Source organism: Mustelus asterias, chromosome 1 (genome assembly GCF_964213995.1).
Source record: "Mustelus asterias chromosome 1, sMusAst1.hap1.1, whole genome shotgun sequence".
Taxonomy (NCBI): domain Eukaryota; kingdom Metazoa; phylum Chordata; class Chondrichthyes; order Carcharhiniformes; family Triakidae; genus Mustelus; species Mustelus asterias.
The window spans coordinates 93,483,676-93,494,291 of NC_135801.1; the positions used below are offsets into that span (position 1 = coordinate 93,483,676).

Genomic DNA, 10,616 nt, shown 5'->3' on the forward strand with positions numbered 1-10,616 from the left:
AAAGCAAATGCCCAATCTCCTCAATGTAGAGAGACTGCTTTGTGACTGGTGAATACAGTATACTGAACTGAAAGAAGTGCACATAAATTGTTGCTTCAACTTGAAAGAGTGTTTGGCACCTTGGACAATGAAGAAAGAGGAGAAAGAAGGGCAGATTTTACATCTCCTGTGCTTGCATGGAAAGGTGCCATGAGAAGGACATAGGGTGTTGGGGTGACTGAGGAGTGGATCAGGGTGTCTCAAAGTGACCAGTCCTTTCAGAATACAGAAAGGAGAGGGGAGGGAAAAATTAGTGGTATCATCATGTTGGAAGTGGCTGAAATTGATCCATTGTAGGCTGGTGAATTGGAAGGTAAGGTCAAGGGGGACTCTATCATGGTTCGGGTCGGTGGAGTAGAGACAAAGGGGTCAAAGGCCCTGTCAACCATGGTGAGGGAAATCCTTAGCTGAGGAAATGGACATGAAAGCTTGCATCATTGGAATAGATATTGGTCAGAACATTGAATACGGAAGTGGTGACTGTCTTGTTGAAGTTGTACATGACATTGGTAAGGCCACACTTGGAATACTGTGTACAGTTCTGGTCACCCTATTATAGAAAGGATATTATTAAACTAGAAAGAGTGCAGAAAAGATTTACTAGGATGCTACCGGGACTTGATGGTTTGAGTTATAAGGAGACTGGCCGATTAGCTCAGTTGGTTAGAGCATGGTGCTAATAACGCCAAGGTTGTGGGTTCGATCCCCATATGAGCCATTCACTTTTAGGGGTGGCACAGTGGTTAGCACTGCTGCCTCACAGCATCAGGGGATCTGGGTTCGATTCCCGGCTTGGGTCACTGTCTGTGTGGAGTCTGCACATTATCCCCGTGTCTGCGTGGCTTTCCGGTTTCCTCACACAGTGCAAAAGATGTGCCGGTTAGATGGATTGGCCATGTTAAATTGCCCCTTCGCGTGAGGGGGACTAGTTAGGGTAAATGTATGGGGATGGGGCCTGGGTGGGATTGTGGTCAGTGCAGACTCGATGGGCCGAATGGCCTCCTTCTGCACTGTAGGATTCTATTGTCTTTTGAGAGGCTGGATAGACTGGGACTTTTTTCTCTGGAGCGTAGAAGGATGATCATATAGAGTCTATAAAATAATGAGGGGCATAGATCAACTAGATAGTCAATATCTTTTCCCAAAGGTAGGGGAATCTAAATCTAGAGGGCATAGGTTAAAGGTGAGAGGGGAGAGATACAAAAGTGTTCAGAGTGGCAATTTTTTCACACAGAGGGTGGTGAGTATCTGCAACCAACTGCCAGAGGTAATAGTAGAGGCGGGTACAATTTTGTCTTTTAAAAAGCATTGAGACAGTTAAATGGATAAGATAGGTATAGCGGGATATGGGCCAAATGTGGGCAATTGGGACTAGCTTAGGGGTTTAAAAATAAAAGGGCAGCACGGATAAGTTGGGCCAGATGGCCTGTTTCCATGCTGTAAAGCTCTATGACTCCAAGACTCTATATGACAGAGAGAGAAAATGGAATACAATCCTCCAGGAAGCAGGGCATGAAGAAGTACAGACTAGTAGTTAAGGGAGTCAGTGAGCTTATAATGAAGAAATGGAGACATAGAGCCAAGAAAGGGAAAGGAAATGTTGGAGATGGATCATGGAAAAGTGAGGGATTGGTGCAAACTGAAGCAAGGTTTTCCAATTCAGGACAAAAGCAAGAAACAACACCAATACAGTCATCCATGGACTGGAAAAAGGGAATGGTCGGAGCAGGATTGGAACAAGAAATGTTTCACTTACCACACAAAAAGACAGACATAGCTAGTATCCATGTGGGTACCCATAGCAACACCTTTTATTTGAATAAAGTGAGATGAGTTTTAAAAAAAGTGTTCATTGAGGAGAACAAGTTCAATCAAGTAAGAGGAGGGAGATCGTGGATAGAAACTCTTCGGACCTCTGTTAAATGAAAAAGCAAACAGCCCCAGAGCTGTTCTGGTGGAGATGAAGTTGTAGCAAGATGTCTCTAGTGAAACAGAGACTGTTAGGATATGGAAATCTGAACCTGTTAAAGTGACGAAGGGCATCGAAAGAGTCAGGGATGTAATTGGGGAGAGACTGGACATGGGGAGAGTAATAAAGTCAAAGTAGGACAAAATCAGTTCAGTGGGACAGGGACAGGCTGAAATGATAGACTGACCAGAGCAGTCCTGCGTTTGGACTCTTTTTGTCATTTAACATCTCCTATCTTCCATCCAATCACAGGTTTTCCTTTTGTTATTTTTTCACCTTCTCTCATGTGACCTACTTAAAAACTATTGCATTTCTAACTTTGCCCAGTCTGAGGAAAGGTCATGATCTGAAACATTGACTCTGTTTCTTTCTTCATAAATAATATCTGACCTGCTGAGAGTGATGTACTTATTACCACTTTTTCATCTTAAAATGTATTAGCTCAGAATGCTGAGATGTTTGTTGCTGTTGCACATTGGGACTCTGCTGAAGTGCTGGACCATGCACATGCTTGTTATTTACCTGGATGTGCTTTGTGATCTTCCTTTGGTTTATATATTTATAATGACTCAGGAAGCCTGGAATAAACCTTGGAAAGGAACATAGTTTATTACAGAACGCAGAGTAAAACCACTCGTGTGTGCACACACTAGTCTCAGCAGGCTACAATTCCAGCTAGTTCCAGCTAGGTAGGCCTTTGCCTGTTCTGGGGAACTCATACTCAAAGAGCCCCACAGAGAGATTAATCAGTGATTCCCCATGAATCCTTGGGGATCATCACAATATTATTTTATTTATCTCCTAATAAAACTACAGAGTTTTTTTCAGAGTTTTGTGATATTGAGACACTCAACTAAGGTAAATGCAATAACATTTTGCAACAGTTTGCATCATTGTCAGATGATGGAATGCTATGTGATAAAACGTCACATGATCAAATCTCCAGGTATATATCAAAACCTTATGTAGCAACTCTGCTGGACAAGAGTGAAAAAAGGGTTTTGAAGAGGAGGCAGAGGAGTATTGGACATCCTGACCTTAATCTGACTCCATCCCACCATTTTAGTTTTAAAATGCAGGAATCAAGCAATGGATAATGTTCTCACTAAAGTTAATCAGGGCCTAATAATCATAGTAAGAGTTTTAACAACACCAGGTTAAAGTCCAACAGGTTTATTTGGTAGCAAATACCATTAGCTTTCGGAGCACTGCTCCTTCGTCAGATGGAGTGGAAATGTGCTCTCAAACAGGGCACAGAGACACAAAATCAAGTTACAGAATACGGATTAGAATGCGAATCCCTACAGCCAACTAGATCTTAAAGATACAGACAATGTGGGTGGAGGGAGCATTAAGCACAGGTTAAAGAGATGTGTATTGTCTCCAGACAGGACAGCCTGCAAGTCCAGGAGGCAAGCTGTGGGGGTTACTGATAATGTGACATAAATCCAACATCCCGGTTTAGGCCGTCCTCATGTGTGCGGAACTTGGCCAGTTTCTGCTCAGCGACTCTGCGCTGTCGTGTGTCGTGAAGGCTGCCTTGGAGAACGCTTACCTGAAGATCAGAGGCCGAATGCCCGTGACTGCTGAAGTGCTCCCCCACAGGAAGAGAAAAGTCTTGCCTGGTGATTGTCGAGCGGTGTTCATTCATCCGTTGTCGTAGCGTCTGCATGGTTTCCCCAATGTACCATGCCTCGGGACATCCTTTCCTGCAGCTTATCAGGTAGACAACGTTGGTCGAGTTGCAAGAGTAGGTACCGTGTACCTGGTAGATGGTGTTCTCACGTGAGATGATGGCATCCGTGTTGATGATCCGGCACGTCTTGCAGAGGTTGCTGTGGCAGGGCTGTGTGGTGTCGTGGTCACTGTTCTCCTGAAGGCTGGGTAGTTTGCTGCGGACAATGGTCTGTTTGAGGTTGCACGGTTGTTTGAAGGCAAGAAGTGTGGGTGTGGGGATGGCCTTGGCGAGCTGTTCATCTTCATCAATGACACGTTGAAGGCTCCGGAGGAGATGCCGTAGCTTCTCCGCTCCGGGGAAGTACTGGACGACGAAGGGTACTCTGTCCACCGTGTCCCATGTTTGTCTTCTGAGTCTCCTGATTATGTCACATTATAAGTAACCCCCACAGCTTGCCTCCCGGACTTGCAGGCTGTCCTGTCTGGAGACAATACACATCTCTTTAACCTGTGCTTAATGCTCCCTCCATCCACATTGTCTGTATCTTTAAGATCTGGTTGGCTGTAGGGATTCGCATTCTAATCCGTATTCTGTAACTTGATTTTGTGTCTCTGTGCCCTGTTTGAGAGCACATTTCCACTCCATCTGACGAAGGAGCAGTGCTCCGAAAGCTAATGGTATTTGCTACCAAATAAACCTGTTGGACTTTAACCTGGTGTTGTTAAAACTCTTACTGTGTTCACCCCAGTCCAACGCCGGCATCTCCACATCCTAATAATCATGCCAGAGTTGTGACATGAGGACACTGTTTCATCTTGGAGTCAGGGTCTTGATGGCGTTTCATTAGGGTTTGTGTGTTACTCTAAAATGGTAAAATAGATCTTGATTTGAAAAAGACCATTGCCCTGGTCAGGACAGGAAAGGAAATATATATATATATGTACATCCCCATCAGGTAGACTATTTCATAAAGGTATTATTATTCATAAAACTATTATTATTTATAAAACTGTGATTATTTATAAAACTATTATGCAAGTAGCAGCAGAAGGAATGTTGGCCCTCATCAAAACTGGGAACCAATGGAATATTGGAACTTGTGCCTTCAAGACTAACTTAACTCTACATGCCTTCTCCCCAGTGGAAGCCTTGTTTCTGGGAAGGTCGATCACCTTGCAACAGTTAACTGAAGAAACATTCCATTAGATTTTTGTTTCTGGACTCTGGATACACATGAAACCCCAACTTGTGTATTATTGTGGTTGGGCTCTGAACCACCTCCTTTCACTTATCCCCTTTATATTGCATGTGAGTAAAAAGGGGCTAATGTTGTGAAACCCCTCTCCTGCATCTGCATGGTAAAACAAACCAACCCCTTTATTTTAGCTTATCTCGAGATTGCTATGCAAGTTATTCATAGAGGAGTGGAGCAATCGAAATGTAAGGGTTGGGAAAAACATGCCACCACTTATAAAAGCAGGGAAATCAAAAATGAAAAACATCTTTCTGTTTATGGATGGATTGCGAGAAGAGAAAGCAGAGCATTTTAAATTATAACCCTTCCTGTCCATAACACAATACTTGTTTATTTACAGATCTATGAACATCTTTTAATCTATACAAGGTTGTACTTCTACTTCCCACCAGATCGCAGTCTCTTATTAATGTAACAATGCTGCACTGTCACATGACTATCAGGTGTTGATGTTAACCCCTGATGTTAACATCAGGTTAACCTGATGTTAACCTTTCACTCTGTTCTCCACCCCTCCCCCACCCCCATGTTTTTATCCTATCTACACACTCCTACATCTCTTGCCAAGATCTCAGACTTCACAAGGGTTCATCTCTGTAGAGCTTTTACCAATCTTCATGACCTCGTCCTGATTTAATTCCAAGATTGAGGATGAACTGCATTCTCTCATTATTTGAAAGGAGTGTCTTCCACCTGAATGTTTGTTGAGTTCCGACTTGTTTCTGGTTCCTTGTCTAAATCCAGATCTAAATAATGTCCAAGGTTTCATTGGTTTCCTTCCCAATTATATCAAGGCACTTTGGTTCCTTCTGCTATTTCCGTCTCAATTCTTGGTTCTGGAGCTCTTTCGATTATAATGCCTTCTTTCTGTTGATCTCATATCCACACTCTCTGCTCAAGTTCTAGCATTTTTAAATCTTGTGCTCCATGCCTGAAGTTGAAATTATGAACTTGACTGTCTCTTTGTTGCTCTTCATGCTTCCTAATGTTCTCACCATCATCTGAGGTAATGTTTTATCGCCACTGTCTTCTCATCAATAGTTCCAACGATGAGAAACTGTTTTGTAGCTTCTGTAGTTAAGAAAGGCTAAGTTAATGTCTTCATTCTTTTTTACCAATGCCTTGATTATTCAATCTCCTCTTTCTGCTTCTCTGATTGACTAAGGATAGCTAGGCAAACTAGTCACATGCATGAAACTATATTCCTGCACAAAGTTATGGAACAGCTCGTTAGCAAGCTGAGGTCTGTTGTGTGACAATACAGTGTCCGGGATGCCATGTGGTATAAAGATTCTTCTATGTGATGTAATGACTGCCTCTGCCGTGGTGCTATGCCATCTCTCACTTCAAACCATCTGCAGTAGTAATCACTGATGATGATGAAAACTTTGCCTTTAAACTCAAATTACTCCATTTCCCACCACTGCCATTCCGCAAAGGAAAAGTGAAGGGTATTTAGTGGTTCAGCTCTGCTTTTGGCATTTCACTGCACATTAAGGCAGTTTGTAATTAACTGTTCAATGGAGTGACCAATGCCTGTCCATCAGACTGACTGCTGGACTATTGCTCAGCGTTTTACTATTCCCAAGTGACCTTGATAGATTGATAGGGCGGCATGGTAGCACAGTGGTTAGCACTGCTGCTTCACAGCTCCAGGGACCTGGGTTCGATTCCCGGCTTGGGTCACTGTCTGTGTGGAGTTTGCACATTCTCCTCGTGTCTGCGTGGGTTTTCTCCGGTGCTCCGGTTTCCTCCCACAGTCCAAAGATGTGCGGGTTAGGTTGATTGGCTATGCTAAAAATTGCCCTTAGTGTCCTGAGATGTGTAGGTTAGAGGAATTAGTGGGAAATATGTAGGGATATGGGGATAGGGCCTGGGTGGGATTGTGGTCAGTGCAGACTCGATGGGCCGAATGGCCTCTTTCTGTACTGTAGGGTTTCTATGATTTCTATGATTGGTTGGAGAATATAAAGTCAAAGTGAATTAGGGACAAGCAGCCTGTTGTTAAAAGCTAAGAAATCATCAATGATTGCGAGATGATTTCTCCAATTGAATATCGGATGAAGTACTGGGTTGTTGGAAACATACTACAGCCATCCATTCTGGCAACGCTCTTTCATTTTGAAGCATTCGTCATCCCACTGTTGTGCTTGCTTAATCTCTTATAATCCATTTGCCGTGGTTGCTAAGTATTTAGTAATAAGGCAAGTATATGCTTCCACTTCCTCAATAAACTTTAAATCTTTCAACCTCACTCCTTCCAGTTGTATTCTTGATAAGCATCTGCTGCTATCTGGTACTTCCCTTGAACAAACTCAGTAACCGAATTATATATCATGAGTCTCAGTTTGAGATCTTGAATTCCAGAGGGCATTTTTGAAATCTCCATCAAGTTAAGAAAAATAACCAAGGTTTGTGGTTGGTTTCAATTTTAAACCTTAATCCCATGACATAATCAGAGAACTTCTCACAGGTCCATGTGGCTGCTAATGCTTCTTTCTAAATCATTGTATTATTTTTCTCTGTGTCCATGGGAGATCTTCGGGCACAATAAGCTGGTCTTCTTTGTCTATTTTCTTTTAACCTGAAACGTCACTGTGTCCAATCCTTTAGATGCTACACCCACTGCAATAATTATTAACGACATTAGATCGTAACAGAATCCCTAAAGTACAGAAGGAGGCCATTCGGCCCATTGAGCCTGTACCGACAACAATCCCACCCATGCCCCAGCCGAGAACCTCATGTATTTACCCTGCTAATCCCCCTGATACTAAGGGGCAATTTAGCATGGCCAATCAACCTAACCTACACATCCTAGGAGTGTGAGAGGAAACCAGAGTGTCCAGAGGAAACCCACACAGACATGGAGAGAATGCGCAAACTCCACATGGATAGTCGCCCGAGGCCGGAATTGAACACAGCTCCCTGGCGCTGTGAGGCAGCAGTGTTAACCACTGTGTCACCGTGCCATAATCTACTAGAATTTCTGATGCTATGCAAGGACCTTGTGTAAGGCAGTTTATTGGTCCACACTCTAGCAGTGCTGTTGATCTTGTCTCAACAGCTGTCATAATGGCTCATTGATTTCCACTACTTTTGGTTGGAAATTGCCCATTTTATTGACCATTCTAAGGAATCTTTGTAATTCTGTGATGTTTTTCGGTTGTGGGAACTCTCTAATGACCTTGGATTTCTGCAGGTCAGCTATAATTCCTGAAGGTTGCCCGATGTGGCCAAAGAATTTTAACATAGGTTTTGTAAATTCACATTTGTCATTCAATGTCAAATTTTCTTCTTGTAGAACTTTATGGACTGTTCTTACATGATGGTCATGTTCTTCCTTTGATGACCCATGTATGAGAATGTCATCCATATGGCATCTTCCATCTTCCATGCCTTCTGGGGTCTGAAACATTATTCTTTGGAATATCTCACGTGCAGAAGCAATTCCAAATGGTAACCTGTTAAAACAATAATGACCAAATGGAATGATAAAGTAGTTAACAATCTAGATTCTTTGTATAGAGGTATTTGCCAAAAGCTGTTGTAAGCATTCAATTTTGTGAAGAGAATGTTTTTTGTTAATTTGGCAAGACTCTTATCCATTGATGCCATTGAATAGATCTCATGCTCTCCTGACTTGTTTAATTGAATCAAGTCCACACAGATTCTAATTGAACCATTAGACTTTAGTACTGTAACCATTCCAGAACACCATTTTGTTGGTCTGGAGAGATGAATCCTTGTTGAAACATGTGCTCAATCTCGCTCTTGACTTTATCTAAGAGTGGGTGAGGGACCTTCCCTGCTGCGAAGATGTATAGGCTTTGCATCTGGCCTTAGGACAATTGTGCTTTCAGCTTTCCTAAGCCTGAAAATGATGATGGAAATTCATTCCTGAATACCTCACTGGCCTGTTAGTCAGCAATTTCATTAACTTGTAAATGAGCCTCAGCTGCACAAATGCTTATCTGCTCAATAATGATGACGCCTGGCTCTTTATTACATATACAATTTCCACAAGTTCATTATCCTTGAATCTTAATCTTGCCAAGTTTTGGCTCATTACTTTTAGTACAGTCCCTCCTGGACCTTGCAACTGGATGGAGGATGACTGTAATGTGATATTTATAAGCCATTTTACTTCATCCAATAATGTTGAAACACCTGCTTCAGTATCTGGCCTGAATTATGTGGGGTGACCATCGACCTCTAATTAATGTACCAATAATTATTTTCTATTTCATTAACTTCTCCTTAGAAAGTTATTTTTTCCTTCTGTGCGTCTTCCTGGTCTTAGATTTTCCTTGGTTACGTTGGTATTTTCTCTTTCTTCCTATAAGCTTTCGGGACTATGGATCTGCAAGCTATTTTAAAATATCTGAATTTCCCATAGTTGTGGCACCCTGCTCCCCATTCTAAGTATTCTTTGTGTATTTTTTTCCTGCCATACTGAAAATATCTCAAGATGGTGGTCAGTGCTTTTTCCCAATTTTGTGGGTTTTTGCTTCACTGCACTTCGTCTTTTTTGTCCAACATATTAAATGGTTTCACTTGTTTTTCTCCAAGGGACATCACTTTCTCCACAAACAACTGTTCTGTTTAGCTTCCTCAGCTTCTTCCGTCACAATATTTGTACTTCCTTTGTAAGAATTAAACTTTTCCTCATTTGCAAAAGATCTGACATCTCAAATCCCAACTATTATAGGATCACATATTAATTCATCTCTGGAGATCCAAAGATGTTCAGGTTAGGTGAATTGGCCATGCTAAATTGCCCCTTAGTGTCCCAAGATCTGTAGATTAGGGGGATTAGTAGGATAAATACATGGAGTTACAGGGATATGGTGGGTGTGGGCCTGGGAAAGATACTCTGTCCGAGAATTGGTGCAGACTTGATGAGCTGAATGGCCTCCTTCTGCACTGTAGGGATTTTATGATTCTATGATGCCAAAGTCATAATTCTCCATGAGTCTGTACAGGTTATTTATAAACATGTCTATGGATTCACCCAATTTTGCTTGTTCAATAATCACAGGGGAGGCGAGAACCGAGTGGTATTATCACCAGATTATTAATCCAGGTACTCAGCTAATTTTCTGGGCACTTGGGTTTGGATCCTGCCACGGCAGATGGTGGAATTTGAATGCAATAAAAAATATCTGGTAATAAGAATCTACTGATGACCATAAAACTATTGTCGATTGACGGAAAAACCCATCTGGTTCACTAATATCCTTTAATACCTGGTCTGGCCTACAGGTGACTCCAGAGCCACAGCAATGTGGTTGCTCTCAACTGCCCTTGGGCAACTAAGAATGGGCAATAAATGCTGGCCAGCCAGTGATGCCCATGTCTTACGAATGAATTTTTTAAAAAAATTCAGAAAACGGAAATACGAATTGAAAGCTTGGAAGACCTTGTCATATGAGTTTGAAGCCTCATTGACACCCAACAGACATTGTCTACTATGGCTCCTACTGTGCAGAGTAAAGTATTGGCCTGATTGTTCTGTTTCTTCTTATGCAATCCTGAAGGTCTTCTATATTTGGAAAATCGTTTCTTCCAATTGTCCCAGTGTTGACCTTTTGCAAGGCTTCAGTGCTTTCAGACGGATTCTGTGAGTGGTAATGTCTACACCATGCTTGCCCTAAGCTTTGGATCTGCTACTA

At 42.1% G+C, this 10,616-nt stretch overlaps 1 non-coding gene across 1 annotated transcript; it reads left to right on the forward strand.

The window, feature by feature from the left end:
- Positions 1–683: 683 nt before the first annotated feature.
- On the forward strand, positions 684–757 carry trnai-aau (transfer RNA isoleucine (anticodon AAU)). The gene has a single exon. It is a non-coding gene; the product is annotated as a tRNA-Ile (tRNA).
- Positions 758–10,616: the final 9,859 nt, after the last annotated feature.